The sequence below is a fragment of the Nicotiana tabacum genome, chromosome 6, assembly GCF_000715075.1.
Source record: "Nicotiana tabacum cultivar K326 chromosome 6, ASM71507v2, whole genome shotgun sequence".
Lineage (NCBI taxonomy): Eukaryota > Viridiplantae > Streptophyta > Magnoliopsida > Solanales > Solanaceae > Nicotiana > Nicotiana tabacum.
The window spans coordinates 211509375-211535423 of record NC_134085.1 but is presented as its reverse complement, the minus strand read 5'-3'; positions in this window follow the sequence as shown (position 1 = coordinate 211535423).

Genomic DNA, 26049 nt, shown 5'->3' with positions numbered 1-26049 from the left:
GTTTGTCTATAATTATGAAGTCAATCTCTACATACTTAAAAATAACATATTAATTACTAATTTAAAACAAATATTAATGGAAAGTAATATTACTAAAATTATAATTACAAACAATATGGAATTGTCAAAAAAAAAAACTAATTATCCCATAGTTGGATTAAAATTCATATTATTAGTATGACTTAAGCTTATTGAAATTAATTATTTATAAATACTGAAAATTAAAAAAAAACTTGATTACTAAACCATATTTCTAAAATTAAAACAATTTAACCTTAACTAACCTTGTTTTAATTCACATCATGTCCTAATACTTGATTCGCAAACTAATTCATGTTTTAACTGAAATTAACTACATGATTCCGATTAACTTAACGTTGACAAAAAAAATCTTATGAATAAAGAACTTAGTCACTTTTTGCCAAACTGATTCCATAACGCCATTTTTACGTTATTTCTTCTATTTTGATTATTAAACAGTTTTAATTAATAATCAGGCTTAAATATATTTCCTAATAATCCGGTTAAGGCGTTATTTAATATATCGCTATAATCATGCCTAATGATAGTGATTTACAGAATAATAATACATGAAATAATCTAAATACAATTAAAAAAAATTAAAACTAAATTAGAAATTTAACATTCCGTTCTTCATTTCAGCTTACAAAATGCCAAAATTACAGTTGTGTACCTGGTATTGTCAATATAAGAAGAAGAAAGTCAGTCACGCAGTACGTAACACAACAACAACAATAATAACCAGCAATCCAGTCAACAAAAATCCCAGTGACAGATTTAAAAATCAAAATAAAATCCAGAAACACTGTCAACCAAACAACGGACAGAAACCAAGGGAATTTTCAGATTTGAAAAGCTAATTAATGTTTAACCCTTAATTTCTAAACCCGTATATCAGAATATTTATCAGGTGTGTACTACTCTCTCTTCTAATTTTCAGCTCTTTTATTTGTATTTTTTTTCCTTTCTTGAAAGTTATAATATTTTTCGGATTTTTTCTTTCTCTCTTAAATATTCAGCTTTTTTTTCTCTATTCTCTCTCTTCTTCTTTTTTCAAATCTGATTTCAAGACCTCTATATATATTCCATCCCAGAAATCTTTTAATCAATTAAAATCAACCCATTTTCTCCTACCAAACTCATTATCTTCCCACTCATCCCCATTACATTAAATAAGTATATCACACCACCCCATTATATTTTGTCCCCCATGCCTAACATAAACAAATACAAGATTCCCCCACACTAAAATTTGTCTTGTCCCCCTTTTATATTAAATAACTATATCACAATCCACCCCATTTCATTTTGTCCCCCATGCTTCACATAAAAAAATTACAAAATGTACAATTCTTAAACTACCCCTCCGATCTTACTAAAATTACCAAACTACCCCTGAACGTACTGCAAATTACCAAACTACCCCATCAGCTATAACAAATCAATTAATCACACTCAACCAAAATATAGCCAATATGACCAATTTCTACACAAATTTAAACAACAAATCACATGAACATGATTTCTGAACCATTTCAACAACAAATCACGTGAACACAAATTGAACAACAAAGAACAACTAAAATTTGATTGAACAATATTTTTTTAGCAACAAACAATCCTATTTTCAGATTCAACAACAACAATAACAAACAAGTATATTCAGATTTCTAAATTCAATAATATTGAACTTAAAATCAACTCTAACAACATTACAACAAACAATTCCTATATTAAACTTAAACAAGATTATGACACACACTCAAGAAATAATCATAAATGATAAACAATAAACAAGAAAATCAAACTATACAAATTTCGGATTCAAGATCAACCAAACAAAGTATGAACATAAATGAAAAGATTCAACAATAATAACAAACAAACTATATTCAAACTTCGAATTAAACTTAAACAAAACAAATAAACATATTCAAATCACTAATCTTCAAATAATCAATTAATCTTTCTTAAATTAAATCCAACAAAATTTATAACAAAGATACATGATCCAAAAATTAAAACCAAAACATAACTTCGCATTAAATTACTAAATTAAAAAACGAACTTCAAACAAGATGAACATGAACTAAATCTATATTAACAACAAACAACGGATTTAAACGATTTAAACTAAATCTAACAATATTAAATTAAACTAACAATTCTTTTTTTTTTTACAAAAATAAAATTAACATGAAATAAACTGAAGAACAATTAATTAAATTTTCATTTGAATCTGAAAATTAAACCAACAAAACATATGAACAAACTAAAAAATTATTTCAACGATGAACAAACAAAACAAGAATTGAATCATTTATCGATTTTGGATCCGAAAAATATCAAAAAAATTACGGACAAAAAATGAAACTTAAACCAACTAACCGGATCGAAACAATGACTAACTTGAACTGAAACAAATCTGCCCGGAAGCTTCGAAACTAAAATAACTCAAATCTGCCCCAAATTTTTGTATGTTTTCTGGTTGATTTTAAGCGATGAGGCAACAACGTTTGGTTGTAGCAGAAGCCACAACAATGGAGGACAAAGAAGCAGCAGCAGCAGCCCGAAGGAGATGACAAGAAGCAGCAGCAGCACTGTCACACCTCCTTCTTCCGCCCCCGCGAGGGTATAAGAGTTTTTTCCAATTAAAGGACAATCGAAACGGAATTTATTTGTTTATTTCAGAGTCGCCACTTGGGAGATTTAGGGTGTCCCAAGTCACCAATTTTAATCCCGAATCGAGGAAAAGAATGACTCTGTATTACAGTCTGCGCACCAGAAATCCGGATAAGGAATTCTGTTAATCCGGGAGAAGGTGTTAGGCATTCCCGAATTCCGTGGTTCTAGCACGGTCGCTCAACTGTCATATTTGGCTTGATTATCTGATTTTATACAAATATGAACTCATGTGCAAGTTTTATCTTTTTACCGCTTTCATAATTATTATTATTATTTTTACAAGAATGTGAACATTGTTTAAAACATGTCTTTGGATTACGTCACATGAAATGCACCCGCAATCCGGAACACATTTTACTCAATGTTTTGGGATTTGGATTTGGGTCGCAAAAATGCGCACCCGTGTTTAAGAATGTATTATTATTAACATCGTGCCTAAAGCGATTAACGTATTATTATTTATGGGTAAGACCGTGGAATTCACTAAACAGTCCATCCCGAATTCTAAATACTCCATTAAACATTTATTGAGGGCCCCGCAATTGGTGCATTTTATTGGGCGAGGCTCATCTCATTATTTTTAAAAGACAATCCTAAAATGCCTACATTATTTTCTATTAAATCTGTCTCTACAAAATAAAATAAAATAAAATATCTTAATTTATTTACATGCTGAAATTAACCAATAATATTTAATCTAAATAATATTTCTACCAAGTTCCTACCAGATGACCTATTCGTTTGATTTTTGACTCGACGAAGTTACTACACCATTTATTTATTTAGGCAATATATATGCAGATAGTTCAACTGTTAAGCTATCGTCGAATGTTCCACTATATGTATTAAATAGCTACATGATTCTGATTTTTTGCAAGCTAAATAATTTGTACATACAAATAAAAATCAGAATATAATTAAAGCTAATTCAGAATTTCAACTCTTCATTTTTTTGTATTCATGCTTCATATTCGGATTACAATAACCAGCTTTTCAGTTGTGTACCTGATATTGGAAGCAAAAGAAAATGAAGATGAGAATCAGCAGCAGTAAGAACAGTACAACACAGTAACAACAACCCAGCAACAATAACAACCCAGTAACAGACCGGTGGAGTAGTAATCCCAAACAACAAATGCTTCCAACTTTTATGAAACAACAACAATTAATGCTGATTTCAAACAATGAAAGAAAGCAGAAGATTTTTTTTAAATTTTTTTTTTATTTGAAAGTTTGAATATTTTTCGGAATTTTTCTCTCTTAAATATTCAGCTCTTTTTTTTTTCTCTCCCCTTGTGTTTTTCTGTTCTGTCTCTTTTTATTCTCTTATTTCAGATTCCTTCTTTCTCTTATTCTCTTCTGTCTTCCTCTTATTGTGTGTTCAAGACTTCCTATATATAATCTCATCCCATAAATCTTTTAATCAATTAAAATTAACCCATTTTCTCCTACCAAACCCATTATCTTCACACTCATCCCCATTACATTAAATAAATATATCATCACTACCCCATTATATTTTGTCCCCCATGCTTCATTAAACAAATACAAGATTCCTCCCCACTAAATTTTGTCTTGTCCCCCCTTTATATTAAATAACTATATCATAACACACCCCATTACATTTTGTCCCCCATGCTTCATATAAAAAATTACAAAATGTACAATTCCCAAACTACCCTTCCGACCTTATTGCAAATTACTATTTTACCCCGAACGTATTATAAATTACCAAACTACCCCATCAGCTATAACAATCAATTAATCAAACTTAACCAAAATATAGACAATATGATCAATTTCTAGCAATGTTTAAACAACAAATCACATGAACATGATTTCTTCAATATTTCAACAACAAATCACATGAACACAAATTGAACAACAAAGAACAACTAAAATTTGATTGAACAATATTTTAGCAACAAACAATCCTATTTTCGGATTCAACAACAACAACAAACAAGTATATTTAGATTTCTAAATTCAATCATATTGAACTTAAAATTAACTCTAACAACATTACAACCAACAATTCCTATATTAAACTTAGACAAGATTATGAGACAAATTCAAGAAATAATCATAAATGATAAACACGAAATCAAACTATACAAATTTCGGATTCAAGATCAACCAAACAAAGTATGAACATGAATGAATCTATATTTTTTTTAAAACAACAAACATGACGGATTAAATGACTAAACCAACATATTTCCCTAACACAACTAAATTCTTTTAGGCAAATAACAAAACAAAACCTAAGAAGAAACAATTATGAATTTAAACTTGAACTTAACAATATTAACAATTTCTGGAAAATACATAAAATACATGAAACAAATTGAAGAAACAATTAATTAAACTTCAATTTGTATCTAACTAACATTAAACTAACAACGTTTACCTAAACAATAAAACAAACATGAAATAAACATGAAAAAAACACTAATTAAATTTCCATTTAAAATCTAAAAATTAATTCAACAAAACACATGAACAAACAAAACAAAAAAAAATCAAATATCTAACTATTTTAGATTCGAGAAATATCAAAACGAAATACGGATAAACATAAAACTCAAAAATCTACTAACCGGATCAAACGACATACGTACGGACTGTTTTGACGACCAAAGCATCGAACAAATGACGATGAACTTGGATGGAAACAATCTGTCCGGAAACGAATCTCGCACCAAGATAACTTGACGCCGAAGACGACCACGAACGGACGACCAAAGAAGGTGGTCGTTTGGCATCGTTTAAAAATGAAACAATGGCAGCCCGTCACAAGCAGAAGGCAGCAGCAGGCTGATCAACGCAGCTGGAAGGAAGCAGCAGCGAAATGGCTGAAGAAGAAGCAGCGTGAAGCAGCAGCACGAAGAGAAAAGACGCAGCAACAGCTGCTCTGCAACGTCGTAATGCCGCAGCAAACGCAGCCATGGATGGTCGGAGAAGATGGAGTTCGTTGGAGCTTCTGGTCGTCGACTGTGGAGCTGGACGTCGACGAAAACTGGTGGTCGTTCGGCTGTGTTGACGACAAGGAACGCAGCAGCAGTGGTGGAGCGACGTTTGGTCGGGGAAGATAAAGCAAAAGCAATGTCCGCCATGGACGAGCTTGATGAAGAAGATGAGACAACAGCCATGGCTGCTCGGAGGCGACGACGAGGTGTGTATGTGTGTGCGTGGTGAAGGCATGAGAGAGGGACAGCCATGGTTGGAAGGTTTGGAGCTTTGGGGAAGATGAAGAGAAAGGAGGGGGGCGGATTGGTTAGTATAGTTTTAGGGTTTTTTTTTTTTTTTGTAAAATGTAAGATAATAGGATGTTGGGTTATGGACTGGGTCAACCCAGTTCGAAATGGACTGGGTCGTTTGGGAAGATTGGGTATTTTTTGGGCTTGTGGCATGAATTTGAAGAAGAGGCCCAATTCCGACTTTCTTTATTTTTTGCTCTCTTTTCTTCTTTTATTTTTCTAAAACTAAATTATAAAAATACTTAAACTATTATTAAGAACTAAATTAAGTTATAAAAGCGCAAATTAACTCCCAATAACAATTAACGCACAATTAAGTAATAATTAAGCATAAAATTGTATATTTGGACATTAAATACTAAAAATGCAAACGATGCCTATTTTTGTAATTTTTTTAATTTTTTGTAAACAAATTTAATTGGTAACAATTATAGAATTAAATCCTACATGAAAATGCAACATATTTTTGTATTTTTTTTTATTAATTTAACTAATAAACATGCATAGACAAACATACAAATAGTTACACAAAATATCACCAAAATTGCACACAAAGAAAAATTATTTTATTTTTTGAATTTTTTGGGAGTAATTCTCATATAGGGCAAAAATCACGTGCTTAAAAGCACGGCGCGGACAGCAATGGACGACGACATGGTCGACGTCGAAGCTCGTCCATGGCTGGACGTAGTAGAAGGCAGAAGAAGCTGGAACGCAGCAACGACAGTGGTAGCAGCTGGAAGAAAACGAAGCAGCAAAGGCGACGCGGGCAGCCATGGCGCAGGCAGCAGTGGCATGACGACGATAGTCGTTTGGAGCGAAGAACGAAGAAGAGGCAGCCGCTGCGTGTGTGATTTTTTTTTTCCGTTGTGTATGTGTTGACGTGTGTGTGTGGCATGAGGGTGAGGGGGAAAGGGCAGCCATGGAAGGGGGGGAGGGAAACCATGGGAGGGGAGCTTAAGGAAGAAGAAGAAAGAGAGAAAGAGAAAAGGGGGGGCGGGTAGTTTAGGTTAGTTTTTAGGGTTTTTCATTTTATTTTTTTTTGAAATGTAAGATAATAGGGGTGTTGGGTTATGGGGTTATGGATCGGGTCGACCCGGTTTGAAATGGACCTGGTCATGGGGAAGATTGGACAATTATTTGGGCTTGGGGTTGAAATTTGAAGAAATGGCCCAATCCGATTTTTTTTATATTTTTGCTCTTTTTCTTCTTTTATTTTTCTAGAACTAAATTATAAAAATACTTAAATTATTATTAAGAACTAAATTAAGTTATAAAAGCACAAATTAATTCCCAATAACAATTAACACATAATTAAGTAGTAATTAAGCATAAAATTGTATATTTGGACACTAAATGCTAAAAATGCAAAAGATGCCTATTTTTGTAATTTTTTTAATTTTTGTAAAACAAACTTAATTACTAACAATTGTAGGATTAAATCCTAAATGCAAATGCGACATATTTTTTGTATTTTTTTATTAATTTAACAAATAAACATGCACAAGACAAATACAAATAATTACACAAAAATACCACAAAATTGCACACCAAGAAAATCATTTTATTTTTGAATTTTTTGGGAGTAATTCTCATATAGGGCAAAAATCACGTGCTTACAATAGAGCCTGTAAGTGTAGAGGAGGTATACAATGTTTTGAAGGGCATAGATGATTTAAAAGTTCCACGGTGTGAATGGATTCAATTCATTATTTTTCAAGAAAACATGGGTTGTCACAGGATAGGATATCACACATGCAGTCCTGCAGTTCTTTGACACGGGGGAAATATATCGACCTATCAATGTGACTACAATCACTTTGATACCTAAGGCACACCACCCCTCAACTATTAAAGAGTTAAGGCCTATATCCTGTTGTACAGTGCTGTACAAAATTATCTCTAAGATACTGACTACTAGACTACAAGAGGTAATGGACAGTTAGTTGAAATAGCCAGTCAGGATTCATGGCAGGAAGAGTTATTGCAGACAATATAATTCTAAGTCAAGAATTAGCAAAGAGGTATAGATGGAAAGGGATCTCACCCAGATGCATGATGAAGTTAGAGCTGTAGAAAGCTTATGATTCCATTGAATGGGTGTTTCTTGAACAAGTTTTAACTGGCCTGAATATGCTTGAGAAGTTTGTTAGATAATGATGTGTGTGAGCATTGTGTCCTATTCAATACTTATAAATGGGAAGCCTGTTGAACCATTCCAAGCTAGGAAAGGACTGAGGTAAGGTGATCTATTGTCTCCTTATTTGTTTGTGTTTGGTATGGAATACCTTACTAGAAGCTTGAAGACATTGAAGAATGATCCTAACTTTAACTTCCACCCAAAATTTGACAAATTGAACGTTATACAGCTAGGATTTGCGGATAATTTGTTATTACTTTGCAGGGGAGACTCTGTATCTGTGCAAATAGTATATAAATGCTTCACAAAATTCTCTGGAGCATATGGACTTAAAGAAAATATTGCAAAGAGTTCTATATACTTTGGGGATGTACCATAGGACATATAACACGACATAATGCAAGCAGTTGGTTTTAGCATATGAGAATTGCCTTTCAAATACTTGGGTGTTCCACTTAGCACCAAGAGAATATCAATGACAGAATGCCAACCATTGGTAGAAAAATTACTTGGCAGAATAACTTCCTGGACCTCAAGATATCTCTCATATGCTGGAAGGCTACAACTAATTAAAATTGTTCTATTCTCCATTCAAATATATTGGTCTCAGATTTTTGTGCTTCTTAAAAAGTTGAAAAGAAGATAGAAGTTGTGTGCAGAACCTTTTTGTGGACAGGTGGAGTAGAAATATCAAGAAAGGCTCTCCTAGCATGGGAGAAAGTGTGTACTCCAAAAACTGTTGGGGGCTGCAATGTGCTGGATATATCCACATAGAATAGGGCTGCAATATGTAAGTTGTTATGGAATCTTTACAAGAAGAAAGAAAGTTGTGGGTGTAATGGATCCATATGTACTATGGGAAGAGACAATTAGTGTGGGAAACTAATCCTAGGAATGCATCTTGGATAGTTCAAAAGATTATCAAGGCTAAAGAGTACTTTGAAGAAATAGAATACATTATGCAAGAAGTGACTAGCTGGAGCTTCTTTTCTGTTAAGAAGTTATACAATACAATGTGAAGGGAGTTTCAGAAAGTGACCTGGAGAAACTGAGATGCAACAACGCAGGAGCTCCAAAATGGTTATTTGTGCTGAACTTGGCTATACAAAGAAGATTACTCACAAGGGACAGATTAAATACCTGGGGGATAAGTGATAATCGAAGTGGTCCTATGTGTAATGAAGAAAATGAGACCATGGAGCACCTATTTTTTAGGTGTATGGTCTCTGAGAGAATCTGGGAGAAGTTACTAAGATGGAAAGGCATATCGAGAAGTGCCCTAGACTGGCAGAGGGAGATAAAATGGACAGAGGACAACGCAAAGGGCAGAAATGCAGATGCGCAAATATATAGAATAACTCTGGCTTGTGATGTATACCATGGCTTGAGAGTCTTTCAAGGGCAATAACAACAGACTGAAGTGCTAATTAGACACATTATTCAAGGGTAATAAGTAGAGGATTAATGCAGAGTAGACTAGTGAGGACGCTTGAAGAACTGAACTTTTATCCTTATAATTGTATGGTTGCTGAGTAGATAGAGTTGTTTGAGCCTAGGGAATGTCTAGGCTCAATTTGATTCGTTGTTTGTACATATTGATATTGCTAAATAAAAACTTTTACTTACTAAAAAAATGATGCAAAAGAATTTTTCGATTATATATAAACTGTTGAATATTTTGAGGTGATAATTTTTTTTTTGTTGTAATGAAAAAGGAAGTTTAAATATTGCTTCAGGTCACAAGATTATGAATGTATCTTTCATCACACATTACGGATTGAAGGACATTTTTCTATTGTTATTTGACTTAAAGAAATTTTATATAAAATATTTCAAACACATTTAAAAAAACAAACACCAATAGCGCATTATTGTGCATATTGGGATTGAAAACAGCATGCTATTAAAGGGCCAATATTTCGCAGATATTTTCCTCTCCACCCACATTTAATGACGCATATTGGGAAAAGTTTATCAACTCTTAATATTTCCACCAACTCAATAAATTATGATAGATATTATTCAATATATTTATATCACTAAATCATAACTAATTAAACATATTTTTATCTAAATTTATGAAATAGTCATTGTAAATTAGTGCTCAAGCCGTCCCAATTTAGTTGTTACTTTTTGAGATTCAATTTGACAAGCCTTCGCAGCTAAATTAAATTAGATCAATCCAATATTAAAACTAATATTTTAATATTCAAACGTCTTACAAGTTACAATTTTTCTCATGTTAATATAATAAAAAAAATATTTTAAAATATAGATCAAAATTTACATATTTGACTCGAGAAAAGTGAAACATCACATAATTTAAGATAGAGAGAATATGATTTTTGTGTAGATGCGGGTGTATTTACCTGTTTGACTTTGCTAGAGTAAACGACACGTTCGGGGGGTGTGGGTCAGCTTCATTATTCATGTGGGAATAAATTAAATTAGTCAAAAATTACATGCATGTCATGCCGTACGTAATGTGCGTACTTTGACTCTATCAGGTTCTCAATGACAAAAGTGACAAGTTGTTTAATTATGGAAAGACGCACAAAGTAGCCTTCTACCTGTTGTAGTTACTGTCACATTTGACCATAAATTAGTATTACTAGCAAGTACTAGTTTCCCTATCAATATTTACAAACAAATATTGAAATCTAAAAAATGATAAAATACTTTTTTTTTAAATGGTGTCTGAAAAGTACTTCAATTGATATAATTGCTTTTACTCACAAATCTTCAATAAATTCATGCTCAAATGCAACTATGGGCTTTTTATACGTTTGAATTGAAACTACTTTTTCATTTATAAATTTAACCAAGTATCGTCTAAATGCCTAATATGCGTCCCTAACATCGTGGAGTTTGCAGTACCACACGTCTACGTTAGAACAGCAAATACAAAAGCTGTCAGTCAGCTTGCTCGAAGGCGCAGCTTCAAGCAATGTGAACGGGATTAACATTTCTCAGAAATCATGAAGCTTTATTTGAAAATTTTGGTTCATTGACCCTTAATTCAAGGAAATACATTTTCTTCACCGTTTTAGAATCCATATATTCGCATGTCATTCACGTATTTGACCCGGCAATAGTAGAAATCATGCAGGAGCTTAAACCATTGAATGTTTGAAACGGTATGTTATTATTAGGCCTTGATCGTCACATTAACTAGGTATATTCCTACCCTAACCACAAATCCGCCCCCTCCTCCCTTCCCCTTCTCCCCAGAGTTAGGATCGTGCTCTCTTTACTTCTTCTCTAATCTAAACATGGCTTTCCCAAGCATAGCATAGATAGTAGATAGAACCTAATTGTTGGCCAGACAATTAAGCAATTAATCACTGTCACGACCCCAGTTCGTCCTCCGTGAACTATCGTGACGGCACTTAGTCTCTACGACTAGGTAAGCCTAACAAATATGGAAAGAAAATAATTAAAAACCGAGATAACAAAATGAAACAGTGTTTATAATGCCGCCTGACATATAACAGTACAAGAATTTCAACCTAACACTCCCAAAATTTGGAACCCCATGAATCACAAGCTAAGAGATTACATAAAAAGCTCTAACTCCATAAATGTCTATCAACAAGGAAAATACAAAGGGCTATACTAGTATTGAGAATAGAAAGGGACTTTTCGATTGCGGATGCGGAAGATATACCTCGAAGTCTCTACAACGGCGCCTCGCCTAAAGTGTGGTAAGACTGAGTAGAAGTACCTAGGATACCGTGTGGTAAACACAGAAAGGAATACGGCTCAACGCAGAGATAACAACCGGGGATATCCCAGGATACCGTCTTGTAGTCCCAAATATAAATATCCAGTGGATATTCCGAGATACCATCCCGTAGTCCAACTCATAATGCACGGGGATCTCCCAGAATACCGATCCGTAGTCCCAAATGTAAATACTCAATACAGGGGAAATCTACCAGGTGCAGTCCCGGAGTTCCAATATAAAAATGCAGGGGGATCTTCCGGAATACCAATTTGTAGTCCCAAAGTAAGCATACATGGGGATCTCCCGGGATACCATCCCGTAGTCCCAAAGTAAACACACAACAGCAACACGAAGGACACTCAATTCAATTCAAATTCCATATCAAGGTAAAACAGGTATTTCTAACCTAGCTTGTTGCACAGAATCCAAATAAGGCAGTTTGAGCAAATAAAGCAATTAAGTCAATTAGGCATGCTTCCCTAAGCTAACAATAAACTTAAGTTGCAAGTAGTATAAGCAGGAATAGAAGCACAATTATAGTTAATTAATGAAAACATAATTTTTCAACAATTAGCACAAGTACACACTTGTCACCTGACGTACAAGGCATTTCAAATATCAATAATACCAAATCCTAAGGGGTGTTTCCCCCACACAAGGTTAGGCAAGCCACTTACCTCGAACCGGCTCAAAATCAACCCAAAATCACGTTCTTGCCACGAGTACTCGACTCCAAATATTTCAAATCTATTCAATTCAACTGCATAATATAATTAACACTTCAAGTAACTGATTCTACAAATAAAGTCTAAGCTAATACTCGAAATTAGGTAAAATGACCAAAATGCCTCTCGGTCCCACGTCCTGGAATCGGGTAAAATTTATATTTTTTAGAATTCTCATACTCTCACGAGTCTAACCATACCAAAATTATCCAAATCCAATGTCAAATCCCCAATCAAAACTCAAAATTTAGGTCTAAGAACTTTCTCCAATCCCCCCCCCCCCAATTTTCATCCCAATTTTGAAATTAAATGACAAAACTAAGATTAGATTATAGGAATACAACTAGAAAGGGATTAGGAACTGTTAACCATTGATTTCCTCTTCAAAATCCTCCCAAAATCTCCCTCTCTCGAGCTCCAAATCAATTTTCTAACTTTTGAAACTAAACCCTCGAAATTCTTATTTTCTACCTAGCAAATCCGTATCGGCGGTCCAATTTTTGCATCTGCGAGACCGCTTTTGCGGTCAAGGGAACCGCTTCTGTGGTTTCGACTTAAATCCCCTTCACTGCTCATGCGGCCCAGAATCTGCATCTGCGGTCCCGCAGGTGTGGTACACCTTCCGCTTTTGCGGTTTCAGCTCTTCTTCCGCTTGGCCGCTTCTACAGCTTGATTCCGCATCTGTTAAAGTCGCACCTACAGCGTCTCAACCGCAGATGCGATTATGACAGCAGCCATAAACTTCAGCTGCAACTCCAAATTCTTAACTTTTCGTCGATCATCCAAAATCATTCCGAGGCCCCCGGGACCTCAACCAAAAGCACAAACAAGTCATATACCACCACTCAAACTTATACCAATCCTTAAAACACCTAAAACAACATCAAAACATCGAATTAACCATGGATTCAATCCTAAAAACTCCAAAAACTCTCAATTTACGCTTTCGATCAAAAAGTCTATTGATAAATTAGGATTTTAACATGTTTTATGCCCTTACTTGCCTATGCTTTGATCATATATTGTTACAAAATAGTCCTAAAAGGCTCACAAGTTGTGCTTGATTGCAGGTTTGATCGACAAAGTGATGAAATATCAAAGATCGGCTCAAAAAGGAGTGAAACCTGCTCAAGTATCAAAGACCAAGAAATCTAAGGAAAGAAGGCCCAGTGCGGATCGCGCAAAGTTGAATGTGGCCGCACTAAGTGGTTCAGAGGGTTAGTAAACCAGGCTAGAAGAAGCACGGCCGCGGTACACATCTTGCGGTCCGCGGTGAAGGCTCCGTGACCACACTACTCTTTTATGCGGTCCGCGGTCATGAGATTCAGAGAGATGAAAGTTTGCAAAGCCAATGCCATGCGGTCCGCAATCGAGATTGTGCGGACCGCGCCAGCTCCCTTCACGGTCCCCGTCCATTCTACGCAGTCCGCGAAGTCCAAGTTCAGAGAATCAAAAGTCAAAGTCAAAGAGTCCAGTGCGGCCGCGGTCCATTTAATGCGGCCCGCACTGACCCCGCAGGAGTATTTTTGTCCAGTTTTTCCAGCCTAGTATAAATAGAACATTTTACCATTTTTTAGGTTATGAGATATATCAGAGTTGGGCTGCGCTCGTGGGAACATCATTTGTAGCCATTTTTGGCATCTTAGCTTCAAATTAACAATAGATTCTCTATATTTACATTAGCATTTAATTAATATGCCTTGTTCTCCATCTATTTCTTTATTTTCTTCTTCAAGCATGAGTAGCTAAACCCTTTAGCTAGGGTTGTAGCTCAACCCTAGTGTGGGTAATTGATGGGTGTTGCCATCTAATGTTAGATTGACTATGGGTGTTTGCTATTTGGGTTGATTTTATGTTTTAATCTAGAATTGGTGGTTACAAACACTGATTCAAGCTTTGTGGGTTTAACTCTTCTTGAGAAAGAGAGTCTATGACCCCAAAATTGACCCAACAAGGAATTGGGATGGACTCATGAGAAATGATAGTCCCAATTAACGGGTTAAACCTCGAGAGAGTAATTACCCTACTTGAACCCTAGTTGCTTGGTCTAATTTGCCTACCCATTTGGTCTCGAGAGAGACATTTGGGCAAAATCACTTTCTCTACCGAGAGGCGTGAGAGTGGGTAAAATTGTGCAACAGTTATAGCATAAGCCCCAATTATGCCAATCGAACCTTAGTAACATCTACCCGTCAATTAGCCACCTAGGTAGTGTCACGACCCTAATGCCCTTCTTCCCATTAGATACAACTTATCAATATTCTCGTAGCATAATTTAGTGTTAATCAATTGTTTTATAAAAATAGTTATAATTCGAAAACCTAAAAATGTTTGAAGTGGCATTAGGAGTACAAACACATCTCTAGGGTAGACAGACAATCCAACTCCACTACTAACTCTCTGAGGAAATCGATCTCGACCCTCATATCGGGAAAAAGCTATTGCGACCCACTCTTCCTACCTTAGTGTAGCGTCGAGTTAGCAGCGATCAGTTTTTGGCGCCATTGCCGGGGAGCTTACGGTGTTGACTATCTGTTTATTTAGTTTTGTGTTTTGCTTCTCTTTCCTTCCTGTTTACTAATTTTGTTTGTGTCGATCAATCAGGTACAAATGGCTCTTAATGCAAATGACCCTCTCGGCAATGTGATAGCGGGGAAGGAGGTAGAGGATCTAGACCAAGATGAGGTCTTACCTCAAGTTCCACGGAGATGCTGAAATGCCAATGTAAATGCAAATGAGAACAACAATATTCCAGACCCTCCTCCGCCACTCCGAGAGTGGCCCCCAGAGTTTTACCAAATCAAGGATACGCCAGTGCTATTGTTCCTCCCCGAATCCGGGCAGGGAACTTTCAAATCACAAATGTTATGTTGACTTGCTCGAGCAAAGAGGGTATTTCACGGGCACCTCCGATCAAAATGCCTACAAGCACTTGAAGGGGTTCGTGGATACATGCTGGGGTAGCAAGCAGACAAACGTGTTCGAGGATGCGTTGAGATTGAGGCTTTTCCTGTTCTCTCTTCGGGGTAAAGCATTGGATTGGTTAGAAAGGCTCCCCAATCATTCTATTACAACATGGGATGAATTGGCGGACAAATTTATTGCCAAGTTCTTTTCTCCAAGTCATATGGCGGCTCTTCGGAATAAAATTCTAGCCTTCAAGCAAGAGCCAACGGAACCTTTGCACGAGATATGGGAAAGATATAGAACAATGGTGAAAGAGTGCCCTAATAACGACATAACTGAGGCTACGATTCAACAAACCGTTTATTGAGGCATCAACACCACGAATCAATGCATTGTGAACAAATTGGCCGGAGGGAACTTTATGAAACTTTCTTACCAAGAGGCATGTGATGTACTTGATGAAATGGCCGACACCTCTTCGGCATGGCAAAGCCGAGCAAATGTGCCTCAAGGTGACCCCACGATCATCCATTTGCACAAGGAATTGCACGATCATGGCCAAGCTATTGCCGAGCTTACAACAACTATGAATCAACTGGCGAAGGCGCAGTTACAATAAATCCAAAATTCGCGCCAAGTCAACGCAATGAAAGGTGTCACTATGCTTAAGAGAAGGCAAAGAGGGCAACAATCTCAAGGGAATTGTGAATAATATGACAATGATGGTAGTGGGTTTTCAAATGAGTGTTATGATGACCAAAGTGAAGAGGTTCAATATGTCAACAACTATCAAGGCAATTGAAGCAACTCTTCCAACCAACAATGGCGACCTCAAGGAAATTTGGGGTAATCAACAACAAGGCGGAGGTAATTGGAATAACAACAACCAACAACAAGGTGATGGCAATTGGAACGGGAACAACAATAATTGGAGCAACAACAACAATCAAAGAGGGTGGAACAATATCAGGAACCAAGGCAATCGGGAAAAGGCTTTCAAAGGTCCCCCAATGTATCAACAACCAAGAAATCCACCCCTTTTCTCTTCTCAAGGTCCTAGTTCTTCCGGAGGTGATATGGGAAGAATTGAAAGCATGTTCAAGCAAATGATGAAAAAGAACCAAGATTCCGATGCCCAATTGGCTTCTCATAATACATCTATCCGGAACTTGGAGGTGCAATTAGGCCAAATCTCTCAAGCGTTGAATACTCGTCCCAAGGGTGCTCTACCAAGTGATACGGTAGTGAACCCGAAGAGTGGGAATAACAACCATGTGATGGTGGTTACAACAAGAAGTGGGAGAGGCGGTGATGTGAATGCCTCAAAGCAAAAGCAAGTTGTGGATGAAGATGTTGAGTTGCGTGATGATAATGTACCTTTGGGTGTTGAAGATGTGGTTGACGCCACTTTGCCAGTACTTCAAAAGCGAAAAAAGGCAATTGGATGGACAGTAGCCGACATTCGGGGTATAAGCCCCGCATTTTGCATGCATAAGATCATTTTGGAGGAGTATGCAAGGCCTTCCTTGGATCATCAAAGAAGACTAAATGAGGCGATGCAAGAGGTGGTGAAGAAAGAGGTTATCAAGTGGCTAGATGCTGGGGTGGTTTATCCTATTTCTGACAGTTCGTGGACTTCTCCGGTGCAATGTGTGCCGAAGAAGGGTGGTATGACCGTGGTGACCAATGACAACAATGAGCTCATTCTCACTAGAACGGTCACCGGGTGGAGAGTTTGTATGGATTACCGGAAGCTGAACAAAGTAACTAGAAAAGATCATTTCCCATTGCCATTCCTTGACCAAATGCTTGATCGTCTTGAGGGTCGGGCTTTCTATTGCTTTCTGGATGGTTACTCCGGGTACAATCAAATTCTAATTGCCCCGGAGGACCAAGAGAAGACCACTTTTACATGTCCTTATGGCACATTCTCTTTCTCTAGAATGCCATTTGGATTGTGTAATGCTTCGGGGACCTTCCAACGTTGCATGATGGCTATTTTCACCGGCATAGTGGAGAATATCTTGGAGGTCTTCATGGATGATTTTAGCGTGGTTGGGGATTCTTTTGAGGAATGCTTGGTAAACTTGGATAGAGTGTTGGCCCGATATGAAGACACCAACCTTGTTCTCAATTGGGAAAAGTGCCATTTTATGGTAGAAGAAGGTATAGTGTTGGGTCACAAGATCTCGAAGCGAGGAATTGAAGTTGATAAGGCCAAGATTGAGGTTATTTCGAGGCTCCCTCCCCCTAATTCTATCAAAGGGGTGAGGAGTTTCCTTGGGCACGCGGGTTTCTACCGGAGGTTCATAAAGGATTTTTCTAAATTGGTACATCCGTTGTGCAAGTTGCTAGAGAAAGATGCAAAGTTCTTGTTCGATGAGAGTTGTATGCAAGCATTCGAGCTTCTTAAGCTCAAGTTGTCTTCTACCCCCATCATTACCGCGCCAAATTGGAGCTTGCCTTTCGAGATCATGTGTGATGCTAGTGACGTTGCGGTTGGGCTATTTTGGGCCAAAGGATCAACAAGATGTTTCATCCGGTGTACTACACAAGCAAGACCATGAATGAGGCTCAAAGGAACTACACAGTCACCGAGAAAGAATTGTTGGCTATTGTATTTGCTATGGAAAAATTCCGACCTTACCTTATGGGAGCCAAAGTTATAGTGCACACCGATCATGCCGCCCTTAGGTATTTGATGACCAAGAAAGACTCCAAGGCGAGATTGATGAGATGGGTGTTACTTCTTCAAGAGTTTGATTTAGAAATAATTGACCGAAAAGGGAGTGAGAATCAAGTGGCGGACCACTTGTCCCATTTGGAGGAAGAGGGGAGGCTTTGTGATGGCCTTGAGATAAACGATGCATTTTTCGACGAGCAACTCCTTGCGGTGTCAATGAATAGAATGTCGTGGTTCACCGATGTCGCAAATTATCTTGTTACCGGAATCATCCCGTGTGAGCTCTCTTCCAACCAAAGGAAGAAGCTCAAGCGGGATAGCTTGGATTTTTATTAGGACGAGCCATATTTGTTTAAAATTTGCACCGATGGTGTGATTCGACAATATGTCCTGGAGGAGGAACAATTGGGTATTTTGGAGGCTTGCCATTCCTCTCCCTATGGTGGTCATTATGGCGGGGCGAGAACGGCTTCTAAAGTGCTTAGTTGCGGATTTTATTGTCCTACCTTGTTTAAATATGCGGGTGATGTGGTCAAGAGATGTGATGAATGCCAAAGAGCTGGCGAAATTTCTAAAAGGGATGAGATGCCCCTCAATACAATTCTCGAAGTGGATATTTTTGATGTTTGGTTCATCGATTTTATGGGTCCTTTTGTGAGCTCTTTTGGGAACACTTACATTCTCGTGGCGATGGACTATGCCTTAAAGTGGGTTGAATCCGTGGCTTTTCCCAACAATGAAGCCCGGAGTGTTGTGGCATTTTTGAAAAAGAGTATCTTCACAAGGTTTGGCACTCCTCGTGCTATCATTAGTGATAGGGGGTCTCACTTTTGCAACAAGGCTTTCAACATGTTGCTTTCTAAGTACGGTGTCAATCATAAGGTTTCGACCTCCTATCATCCTCAAGCTAGTGGCCAAGTGGAAGTCTCCAATAGAGAAATTAAGAGTATCTTGTCTAAAACTGTCAATGCTAATAGGACCGATTGGTCGAAAAAGTTGGATGACGCTCTTTGGTCTTATCGGACGGCTTACAAAACTCCGATTGGTATGTATCCATATCGGTTGGTGTTTGGGAAAGCTTGCCATCTTCCGGTGGAATTAGAGCACAAGGCCATATGGGCTTTGAGGAAGTTGAACTTAGAATGGGATGTTGCGGCAAATCTTTGGGTTGAACAACTTAATGAGCTAGATGAGTTTAGATTCTATGCTTACTCCAGCTCATCCTTGTACAAGGACAAAATGAAGTACCTTCACAACAAATATGCTCGGGGCAAGGAGTTCAAGGTTGGAGATATGGTTCTCTTGTTCAATTCCCGGTTACGTCTGTTTCCGGGTAAGCTCAAGTCAAAGTGGAGTGGGACATTTGAAGTTGTGTTCGTGACCCCATTTGGTGCTCTTTATCTAAGGAACAAGAATGGTGAAGTATTCAGAGTCAATGGACATCGGGTTAAGCATTATCTTGGAAAATTTGATGATATCCACGTGGTGGCACTTCTCCATCTAAAGTGATGTGCTGGTAACATGCATCGTGCCGCGATGTTAAATCAGATGCTGCTTGGGAGGCAACAAATGTCTTTTCTTTTTGTTGTTTTCTGTGTTTTCTTGGTAGTGTAGGTTTGATTTTTGAGCTAACTGATTGTGAGATGTTGCAGGGATTGAGTTGATGCAGTGCAAAGTAGTTTGAAAAAAAAAAAGTTGAACAGTCTCTGGAAATTGCCAGTGCGGTCGCATTGCACTTTATGCGGTCTGCACTGGTGATGGCCAAAAGTGGTGCTCTCTGAAGTTTGTCACCGCGGCCGCATTCCATTTAGTGCGGTCCGCAATGGACCTCCGCGGCCGCGGTCTGGTTTTGTGCGGTCCATGGAGGTTGCCTACTCAAGTTTCAAGTGAATAAAACCCAGCGTGGTCCGCAATCGATTTTGTGCGGTCGGACTGGTAGGTAAGGCTGGGTCCCATTGCTTTTTTATAAATAGACCCCACGGGTCACCATTTACCCTTTTCGAACTCTTAACACTCAGAGATATAAAAGTACTGTTCATAACCTCTTGTGACAGTGATCCTTGCTTAAGATTGACTAATTACATTTCATCTTCTCATCTGGTAATGTTTCACTCAGTCCTTGTGCATTTACTTGATTAATTTTATTTATTTTATTACCATTAGCTTATAACTTCTTTTTCTTCTCGTTAGTTTCTTCTTCTTTATTTAGTTGTTAGCTTAGGGTAGTTTTAAATGCTGGGTTAGTATGTTGGATATGCATAATGGTTGGGCAAGTGAGTATGGACAAAGTAGGTGAACTAAGGTGAACAATTGTGCAAAAAAATAAAACCCTAACTTAGTGCCTGTGCAAAATACTCTCCGCGGCCCACGGTCGCTTTTGTACGGTTCGCGGTGCCCTGACGCGGTCCGCATTTCCATTTTGCGTGGACCGCGGTGCCCAAGTGACTGAGAGAGATGTTTGTGCGGGCCGCAGTGGTTGGATTCAGAGAGATGTTTTTCAGGGCTTTGTCCCAATGCGGTCCGCGGCGCTCCTAGTGCGGCTGCACTCCTGTTTGTGTGGGCCGCGATGCTCTGTTCTGCAACTATTTCTGCAATATTTAATCCGCTATCTGCAATTCAATTTCAACACGTGTTTCACTGCCTGTGCTAATACTAACCATGTTAGATGTGTATGCTTGCAGATAATGGTCAAACAAATAGGCAAAGGCTCGAAACAACCCGGCCGAGGTAATTCCTCCCCGTGAGGGAAGAAAAGGATGGTAAAACTCACTACCCAGGCTAGAAAAAACATAAAGGACATGAGGAAAGCAATTAAAGCGGCTGATAGAGCCATTGACAACTCAGGGAGTGAGTACGAGCCCTCCCAGGAGATCTCTTCAGATTCAGTCCCTCTATACATCCCGTATCTGGAGAAATCCATACATAGAGACACTCCTCCCTCTTCCCCCGATGCTCGAGCTTCAATCAACATTTCTTCTGGGTCGTTTGAGGGCTCAGTGGCAGGTAGTGGGGATGAATACTCTACCTCTCCCACAACGTCAATATCTGGAGAGGGTGCTAGAGGTAATGAGGGAGATGGGGAGTTACCCGAGGGTGGTGTGCCACAAGTTGGGGGTGTTAACCGAACTAGAAATCTTGTTGTTTGGGAAAATAGATTCGCCAGCCAGGTGGCGTTCCATAAGTTTAGGGAATGGTGGCCCTACACCCCAATGTACATAGACAATTTCGAGCTCGAGTGGGTTGGGAACACTTCAAAGATAATTGTGTGAAGGCGAATGAGCACATGGTCAAGAAATTTTATAGCAATGTGGCCCACATCTTGAAGGGCACTAAAGTGACCAAAGTGCGAAACAAGAATGTGATATTTACCGGGAAGGCACTAAATAAATACCTGGGGTTCATTGAAGAAGGCGAGTCCCTTTACAATGAAAAGTTGGCAATGGACGAGGAGGTTCGTCCGTGGTTAGCCTCATACCTGGCAGTCTCGGGTACGGTTCTAGAGTGGTTGCAAGCAGGGGTCAAAATACTTTGGAGGACTTTTAACTTTGAGGCTAGGGGATAGTTGACTTTTGTGTGCAGTCGGCTTGATCCCACTACCCATGATCAGACTATTCCGCTTGCCCGAGCTGTTCTTGTTGTATCTATTATGGCGGGATACCCTATCAATGTGGGCGATGTGATGTCCCATGTCATTTCTGCAGTGGGGGTTGAGCATGACCAGAACTACCCTTTTCCCAGCACCCTCACTATGTATTTCAGGGACCTGGAGGTGGAGAAGAGACCCTTTGACATCAAGGTCAAACCTGTGGCTCCGTTTTCATGGTACAGTTTGAAGGGGTCAGAAAACCCCAAGGACAAAAATTACAAGTCGCCTGCTTCTACCTCAACCGGCCAGTCTGAAGAGCCGGTTCTGGTAGAACCCTCCACTGAGCCTGCTTCCACATTTGCTGACATGCCTCCCGGACCTTCCACTATTGCCAGTCCCTCAGCTGGCCCGGGGATTCCATCTTTCTGGGCCCATCCTATCACTGCCCACCAGCTGAGCCAGACACTTCATAGCTTGAACAACAAGATTTCAGTTGCGTCGGCACCGCAACCAGCACAGATTCCAGGAAAAGAAGATCCTGGAGAACCAGGAAAAGATCATCAGTATTCGGGGTGCCTTGGCTAAGGCAGTGGATTCACATGACAAGGCTTTGAAGGAGCTTGCCCGAGAGCACAAAAAGATAATAAAGACAAGGGCTTCCAAGGAGTCGGTGAAAGAGTTGGGAGCAGATGTGGACAAGCTGAAGGCAGACCAAATGCCTCTTGACTTATTACTCCTCGGGGATCCAGCCCTAGCAGCAGCACCAGTAGCAGAGCCACAGTAGGAGCAGACTCTGAGGCTTCCTAGGAAGAAGAGGAAGCTCCCTGGTGCAGACAAGGAGGTCATCCGGTTGGCAGACCCACAGGAGGTCTCCTCCATGTAGCCACATGTTGCTCCAGATATTCATCCCGTACAGGTCCAGGCCCTAATCCCGGCATCTGAGAAGCAGGAGACCGGGAATCAGTCTGAGGTTCCCATACATACAGAGGACCCGGGGACCACTCATATTCCCATACATACAGACGAGGCTTAGGGACCTCCCATATCCTTTCATCTTGATTTTTTTACGCTTATTTGTTTAGTTGGCATTGGGGACAATGCCATCTTTTATTTGTGGGGGTTCTTCCTACTTTTTATCCGGATGATTGTATATATTAATTGACTTAGTTTATGTTTCTGTTGATTTTCTATTTGGTCTGTATATAACTTTACATTTAGTTACTTTTATCGTACTTTTTATCTTTCATTTGGTCTCTATATAAAGTTACATTATTGTATATATTCATCCCCCGTTGTATATTCTAATCCCCTATTGCAAATATTTATTCTATTTTCTATTTTCGTACAAATATTTCATTTTTAGCTTAGTAGATAGGCTCGCAGCCTTTTTGTTTTGTTTTTGGCGTTTTCAACAAGCCCTTGGTTTTCTTAATACCACGGTCCTTTCCAAGGGTGGAGCATTGTGCGAACCGGGTGGCTCTTCCCAATGATGGATGGCGTGACAACCTTTTTAAGGGTTTGAGTCCGTTTTTTTATTTTTCTTTTGTTTTTAGTAGTTTATAGTTAAGGGTACCTCAAGCAAATCTTCACTTGGGCCTAACACATTTGCCTTTGATCCCATGGTCAAAGACAAGTGGTTGTGTTTAGGATGGTGAAAGCAGTGACCTTGAGACTCTTGTTTTGACCAAACAAATATCATGTGGTCTTTCGGGACTATTGTGTGATCAATCGTGTCTAAGGTTGTTGTGGGCCCCCGACTCTATTTCTTTAGCAATCCTTGAGTGTGTGTGGTGAGAAATCGAATTGTGAGTCCAAGTCCCGAGCCAATGGTCTAGAACTTGCACTGAATGTTTGTTGAGGCGAAATTTTGTGTGAAATTCAACTTGAGAAGTGATTATAGGCCCTTCTTGATCCAAATAATAGTCGAACAATTCCATAGCCTACCAAGGATATAATCCCTAGCTAACCCTTTTGAGCCTTAAACCTTTTTCTTTCAAGAACCAATGCTACAAGCCTATACCCGTTCTAAATTATACCCTCTCTTGGCACCCAAATCGTCCCTTGAGTAATGGCAAAAGTCTAAGTTTGAGGGGAGAGACAATAAAGGAAACAAAGTGGTAAAAGGTACAAAAGCAAAAGGAAAGGAAGGCGATGAAAAAGAAAGAAAAGAAAAAGACAAAAAGAAAGCCCAATGTGCAAAGAATAAAACAAGATTCAAGAGAAAACAAAAGTGAAAAAGGTGTGGAAAAAACAGAAAAAGAAGAAATGCTTTGAATTGCATAAGAAAGAGTGACAATGTGTCTCTCTAACCCCTTGAAAAGAAGTGAAATACTCAAAGAGTCAAAGAGAATTGGGCCAAAATGAATCAAAAGAAGTGCTTAAGGGAAGATGGAACCCATATAGACCAACAACTTTTCCTACCCTGAACCAAAAGCCTTCACATTGACTCCACAAAAGCCCTATATGATCTTGAGTTGGATGACGCTCTCATTAGTGGATACTTACATAAGGGTCAAGCATATGGTACTTAGAGCCAGACTTGTGACCTTCCCTTGAGAGAGACGAGTGAATTCCCATTAACCTTGGTTTGTGTGCTTATACTCTAAAAGGTGAGGTTTACTTAGGGAGAGTTGAGGATGTGTGAGTTTGGGTTCCACGGCGACCAAAGTAATTGAGAGAGTTCTTTGATGTAATGAGTCAATTCTTGATGCTCTTGTGTCACACTTGATCCATAGTTTTTCAAAGTTTAAATTTTGTTAATGATCCATTCGTATTGAGGGCAATTGTTAGTCCCAACTGATGATTGTTGAGGTTACTTTAGGACAGCTGGAATTACTTGGATTTTCCTTTAAGGGGTGGGTCTTATTTTGTTTGCTTGAGGACAAGCAAAGGTTTAAGTTTGGGGGAGTTGATAAGTTAGGATTTTAACATGTTTTATGCCCCTACTTGCCTATGCTTTGATCATATATTGTTACAAAATAGTCCTAAAAGGCTCACAAGTTGTGCTTAATTGCAGGTTTGATCGACAAAGTGACAAAATATCAAAGATCGGCTCAAAAAGGAGTGAAACCTGCTCAAGTATCAAAGACCAAGAAATCCAAGGAAATAAGGCCTAGTGCGGACCGCGCAAAGTTGAATGCGGCCGCACAAGGTGGTTCAGATAGTTGGTAAACCAGGCTAGCACAAGGTGGTCTGCGGTCATGAGATTAAGAGAGATGAAAGTTTGCAATGCCAATGCCATGCAGTCCGCGGGCGTGATTGCGCGGACCGCGCCAGCTCCCTTCGCGGTCGCGGTCTATTCTATGCGGTCCGCGGAGTCCAAGTTCAGAGAATCAAAAGTAAAAGTAAAAGAGCCCAGTTCGGCCGCAATCCATTTAATGCGGCCCGTACTGACCCCGTAGGGGTATTTTTGTCCAGTTTTTCCAGCCTAGTATAAATAGAACATTTTACCATTTTTTAAGTTATGAGATATATCAGAGTTGGGTTGCGCTCGTGGGAACATCATTTGTAGCAATTTTTGGCATCTTAGCTTCAAATTAACAATAGATTCTTTGTATTTACATTAGCATTTAATTAATATGCCTTGTTCTCCATCTATTTCTTTATTTTCTTCTTCAAGCATGAGTAGCTAAACCCTTTAGCTAGGGTTGTAGCTCAACTCTAATGTGGGTAATTGATGGGTGTTGCCATCTAATGTTAGATTGACTATGGGTGTTTGCTATTTGGGTTGATTTTGTGTTTTAATCTAGAATTGGTGGTTACAAACACTGATTCAAGCTTTGTGAGTTTAACTCTTCTTGAGAAAGAGAGTCTATGACCCCAAAATTGACCCAACAAGGAATTGGGATGGACTCATGAGAAATGATAGTCCCAATTAACGGGTTAAACCTCGAGAGAGTAATTACCCTACTTGAACCCTAGTTGCTTGGTCTAATTTGCCTACCCATTTGGTCTCGAGAAAGTCAATTGGGCAAAATCACTTTCTCTACCGAGAGGCGTGAGAGTGGGTAAATTTGTGCAACGGTTATAGCATAAGACCCAATTATGTCAGTCGAACCTTAGTAACATCTACCTGTCAATCAGCCACCTAGGCAGTGTCACGACCCTAGTGCCCTACTTCCCATTAGATACAACTTAGCAATATTCTCGTAGCATAATTTAGTGTTAATCAATAGTTTTATAAAAATAGTTATAATTCGAAAACCTAAAAATGTTTGAAGTGACATTAGGAGTACAAACACATCTCTAGGGTAGACAGACAATCCAACTCCACTACTAGCTCTCTGAGGAAATCGATCTCGACCCTCATATCGGG